The sequence below is a fragment of the Arachis ipaensis genome, chromosome B07, assembly GCF_000816755.2.
Source record: "Arachis ipaensis cultivar K30076 chromosome B07, Araip1.1, whole genome shotgun sequence".
NCBI classification, from domain to species: domain Eukaryota; kingdom Viridiplantae; phylum Streptophyta; class Magnoliopsida; order Fabales; family Fabaceae; genus Arachis; species Arachis ipaensis.
In genome coordinates this window covers 22615397-22621279 of record NC_029791.2, presented here as the reverse complement: position 1 = coordinate 22621279, position 5883 = coordinate 22615397, and positions in this window count along the sequence as shown.

Genomic DNA, 5883 nt, shown 5'->3' with positions numbered 1-5883 from the left:
GTGAGGAACGCGGATGAGAGTCCGTGGAGGAGAAGAGGGAGAATGACGCGCGAGGAGAGAGAGAGATAGAACACATGCAGAGAGAGAGAAGGCGTCGCGGGGTGGTTTTCGTCGCCGTTTTGCCACCGCTACTATTTACAACAGTGCCATCCTCCCCGTTCCAATTCGAATTCCTCCATTTCTGAAATTGTAGCACTCTTATCCTTTTTCTGCTTCAAATTTGTTCCACTACCATGTTCTTATTCTAATCCTATTCACATATATTCTTACTGCCACTTTGCTTCTAAATTTCTGTGCAACTAGTATTGGTGTCGATGCTATTGTGAGATTGTTATAGCTGCTGCTGGTTCAGTGCGAGGCTAGTGCTGCTGCAAGAAAGGAAAAAGGGATTTGTCGCGGGAGTCCCAGTTATTTGAGGTAGGGGTTTGTTTTAAAAATAAAGGTTTTAAATTAGGAATGCCATTAAAATTAAATGACTAACTACAAATGGTTTATGGTTATTTTGTATGAATAATTGGTAGAATTGAGGTGAATTATAGCTGTAATTGGTGATTGATTTGTTAATTTAATGTAGTGATTATTGATGAAGATGTTGTGTTTTAAAGTTATACTTACTGCTAGTATTTGTTAATGATGATTTTGCGTATTGAATGTTATAAGGGTTAGGACAATTAGACTACCATTCTTGTAGCTGTACCTGTGATGAGAATAGATAAACTATTATATGCTTGCTTGCTAATAAATGAGGCTCTAGTCTATGGTTGAATGATGGTTAGGTTATATGAATTGTTATGTTTGATAAAAATGCAGAAAAGTGAATTAGAATTATGAATGTGCATTTGTAAAAAGGGGTAAATTAATGAGTATGAACTTTTAGAGCTGTGATGACCATGCTAGAAACTTTAGTTAGTCAAAAGAAAGGTAAAATTATGGTTTTAGATGAATTCTAGGCTTGAATACGAGTTTTGGTACATGAGGTTGTTGGAAACACAATGTGCAGAATTTCTGCAAAATCTGCATAATTGGCAGTATAATAAACGATTTTCTGGGAGCATTTCAGACCTAATTTTTAGATGAAATTATTTTTCTGTAAAACTTTATTGTGTCTTGAATATACCATAAAAATTTCAGGAAATTTGGCCAAGTGGTTTGAAAGATATGATTTTTTGAAGTTTAGTGGTTGCTGCAGATTTTTCTGGTTTTCTGGTTCTGCAGTACCAACTTCTAAACACTATAACTTTTAATTTAAACAGAATTTTGAGTTGTTTTCAAAATTATTTTAAAGGTATATCAGTCTATTTTAAGTGAGTATAAGTTTCATGTTCATATCTATTTTGTAGACTTAGATAAGTCACTTGGAAGGTCGGTTGTTTGCTGAAAACTCTGAACTGGTTTATGAAAACAGCGCTCCACTTCCAATTGATAATTAATTAATCAAATGAAGTGATATGAACCTGAAACTTGCGGATTCTGAAACTTAGGGATGTTGACTGTAATATCACCAAAATTTAGAAGCAACGGATTAGAATTAAAATTATTATGAAATTTATAAAAAACATGGCTGCTGTCTGTTTTTCCGAATTTTTGTAAATGCAACAGCAGAATTTTAAAGCTTGTATAAAATTCAATTCTAATCCAAATTCAGTAAAACCTAACTTAAATTAAAGATTAAGATCTCTAGAGTTACCTTACCAACATGGTTTTAGATTAGACAAACTTAGGAAATGAAAAAGAATGTAAGTTGCCCCTAAAAAAGGTTAAAGTTAAAGACAATGATATTGAGAGATATAGTGAATGAAAGAAAAATGAGGAACAAGGAATGAAATAAAAGTTGAGAATTATATTGAATGGGCCTTTGTGCCGAGTGCTAATGCGGAAGTGCCCGCCTAACTGATAGCCTAAGATTACTGATGATGAGTTTGGAAAACTCTATTTCTAATTAAGTGATGATCAAACATTATTAATAAAATCAGTTGCAAAAATTATTGATTTTAAATTAAAATGATTAAATTAATTTTTGCAATGCAGGTTCAGTTTGGGCCAAAAAATAAAAATCTGGTGCAAGCCCAATATGATTAATTTCAGTTAGATGTTGAATTATTGTGGCTGAAACAAATTGTTGTTACTTGGGCCAGATTAAGTTATTATTGCTACAAGCCCAAATGAATGCCTTCCTGTTTACTGTATGCATGATCCGAAAAATATACATCAGGAAAGCAAATGTTATTAATTGGGCCAGACACTAAGCCCACTTTTACTTGAGATGAGAATTCCTCATGCTTTGTCTGAATCCATGAAGCAAAGAAAACAAAGCCTCAATGCTTCCAACGGATTCCATTTCACTTCTTGGAAGGATTTCAAAGTTAATTTAAGCATTGGGAACATAAGTAAGTGAGAGAAGATTGATTTGATTGCTATGATAGCTATGCACGCCTCTCAGCAAAGGGAAGTAAAAGCAACCTTTACTTGTGTAATATGTTTATTACATTGAATTACTTTTTCCAAGTTGTTTATTCTCTCTCATCTCTTTCTTCTCTTCGGACATTAACCAGGAAATAATGGAAGCCATGGAAGCTACACCTACTCACCGAAAAGAAGATAGAGCTCGTCTCAAGACCATCATGAAGATGGCAAGAAAACATACTAAAATAAAAATGAGCTGTGGCTGAGATTGTCACCAAATATGGATATATTTGGTGAGGTAATCTTGGGTTCTTCATGCTCAAAAAGGAAGAAGAAGATCTCGGCCAGCAAGGTGAGATTCTTGGAGGCATGGCTTGTCTTTGATTCTGCTCAACCACCATAGGAAGTAGCTAGAGTGGCGAAGTGATGGTAGAGGCAGAGATTGAAGCAGATGAAGTCATCATCATCATGAAGCATCAAGGGCCAGAAATCTATCTTGGAGAGCAAGGCAAGGATGGAGAGCTCGGATTGATGAAGAGTGATGACCAAGGAAGAACTAGAGGTAGTTGCATGTTGGTTATTGCATGGTTATCTCATCTCTCTCTGTGTGGCCGAACCGGTTTCTTGAAGGAAGAAAAAGTTGGCTTGGGTTTTTGGCTTCAAGTGTGGAGGCTTCTCTCTTCTATAAAAAGGGAGAACAGCCACTGTTTGGAGCAAGGAGTTAGAAGTAAGCATTGAGAGTGCAAGGCACAGGATTCTCAGAGCTACCTAAGCTTACAGATTTTCTTCTCCTTCAATGTATTCTGTTTAGTATTTTTCTGTTTAATTTTGTCATGTCTTGAGTCTCATGAAAAAAAGGGAAACAGTGAGGTTTGTATGAAAAAGCCATAGAGCGAAAAAAGGCAGAGAGTGCAAAATTAAAAGAAAAAGCCATAAATGTCTTAGAGTTCCTTTGTTCATCTATGTTGTGTTTCATGATTCTGTGGAAATCCCCTTGTAAGTTGGGTTAACACTTTACAGTTTGTAATCAAGTTGATTATAGTGAAATTCCATCATTGTTGTGATGGAGACTGGATGTAGGCTGCACTGCACTTAGCAGCTGAACCAGGATATATCTGGGTGTAATCTTCCTTCTCTCCTACTCCATTTCTGTTTTCTACTGCATAGGAGCAAAAACCAAAAATGTCTCATGCCAAGTGACGAGACAAAATGAAAAAGTCTCGTGGCTAGGGACGAGCTAAAAACAGAAAAGTCTTATCTAAGTCCAGCAAGTGTTAGCAAGCAAAAAGGGGGCTAAGATTCAACCCCCCCTTCTCTTAGCCACTGAAACCATTAATTGGTATCAGAGCTTGGTCTCAAAGAGATCAAGCTTTGCAGTTTGGAGTAAAGATCCTCATGGCAGAAAACAGTGGCACAAATGTGGTGTCCTATAATCTGACTGAAGGTCAATCAAGCAACAGACCTCCTCTTTTCAATGGAAAAAATTATACCTATTAGAAGGAGAGGATGAAGATATTTGTACAAGCAGTGGATTACAGACTTTAGAAGATTATCCTGGAAGGACCTCAATTTCCAACTACCACAAGTGCTAAAGGAGTAGTCTCTCTCAAACCAGAAGCAAGATGGACCGAGGAAGATAGGAAGAAGGTAGAATTAAATGCCAAGGCAGTAAACCTGCTCAACTGTGCTATCAGCTTTGAGGAGTACCAACGGGTATCACGATGCACAACGGCAAAGGAAAGCTGGGACAAGCTACAAATCACTCATGAAGGAACCACCATTGTTAAGAAGACTCGGACAAACATGTTGAACAGAGAATATGAAATGTTTGCAATGAAGGAAGGAGAATCCATTGATGAACTGTTCGAACGGTTCAACACCATCATTGTTGGCTTAGATGCTTTGGGAATTACACATTCAGAATCTGTGCTAGTGAGAAGAGTGTTGAGATGTCTTACAAAAGAGTAGAAAACAAAAGCTTTAATTATTTCTGAGAGCAGTGGCTTAGATTCCATGACAGTTGATGATTTGAGAGGAAATTTTCTTGCTTTTAAAAACACCTATTTGAAAAAAGATTCAAAAAAGAAAGGAATTGCTTTTTCTTCTGTGACTAACCCTCTGGATGATGAATCCAGTGATAACTCTTCTGAAAATGAGTTTGTGTTGTTTGCAAAAAAATTCAGGAAAATGGTGAAGCTCAAAGGCAAAGGCAGCAGCTCAAGGAAGATGAAGAAAGACCTTAGCAAAGTAACCTGTTACAATTGCAAGGAAATGGGGCATTTCAGATCCGATTGTCCCAAGTTAAAGAAGGAGGAAAAGCCGAAAAGAGTAAAGAAGAAGGGACTGATGGCCTCATGGGAAGATTTGGAAAATGACTCAGATGATGATGATGAAGAAACCGAGACCAAAAAGTCACAACCATGTCTCATGGCAGATCACATAGATCAGGTAGTCTTTCATAACCCTAACACTAAAGATCTTCATCTTATGATAGACCACCTTTCTGAAAAAATAAGATGTTTTCTGCTGAAAAATCAAGAGCTTGAACAACAAATCACCATTCTTAAAGCTGAAAATAATTTTTTTAAAGAGAAAGTAAGAGAGGCCGAAACTGCTTGTGATCTTGTTAAGGAAAATAAGCAGTTAAGAGCCCAAATTAAGAGCTATGAAAGTAATCATTCCGTTCTTGCATATGTAGATTGTTTTAAGCAAAATGAAGAGTTGCTTAAAGAGGTTAAAAGGCTTAAGGAAGACTTAGCCAAATTCACCCAAAGTTCTGAAAATCTGAATCAAATTTTGGCTAGTCAAAAACCTCTTTATGACAAGGCTGGGTTGGGGTTTTATAAATCTGAAAAATCTCACTTTGAAAACATTGCTTCATCTTCAAATGATACAAGGTATCAAGACCCCACCTACTTTAACAAAACAGCAACTCCAAGATTTTGTAGACTATGCAAACGAAATGGACACTTTTCTATTCAATGTTTCTTTGGTGAAAGAATGATTGGTAATAAAGTTTGTAAAGTTGTTTTTTATTACAATGGCTTAGGACATAGGAGATGGTTTAACGTGAAAGGATCCAAGAAAATTTGGATACCTAAGGTCACTTAAGTTTGTTTTGTAGGTGTGCCTAGCATCCAAACGGAAAGAAAATATGTGGTATATGGACAGCGGATGTTCTAGGCATATGACCGGAAAGACAACCTTCTTCATAAAGCTTGATGAATATGATGGAGGTCTTGTCACTTTTGGTGATGATGCAAAAGAAAAAATAGTGGCTGTTGAGAAAGTTGGTAAAAATTTTTCTTCTTGTATAAATGATGTTCTCCTTGTACATGGTTTGAAACATAATTTGCTTAGTGTTAGTCAATTGTGTGATTTGGGTTTTGAAGTTGATTTTAAGAAGTTTGTTTGTTTGGTTGTTTGTGAGAAAACTGGGGATATTTTATTTGAAGCTAAAAGGTGTAACAATGTGTATGA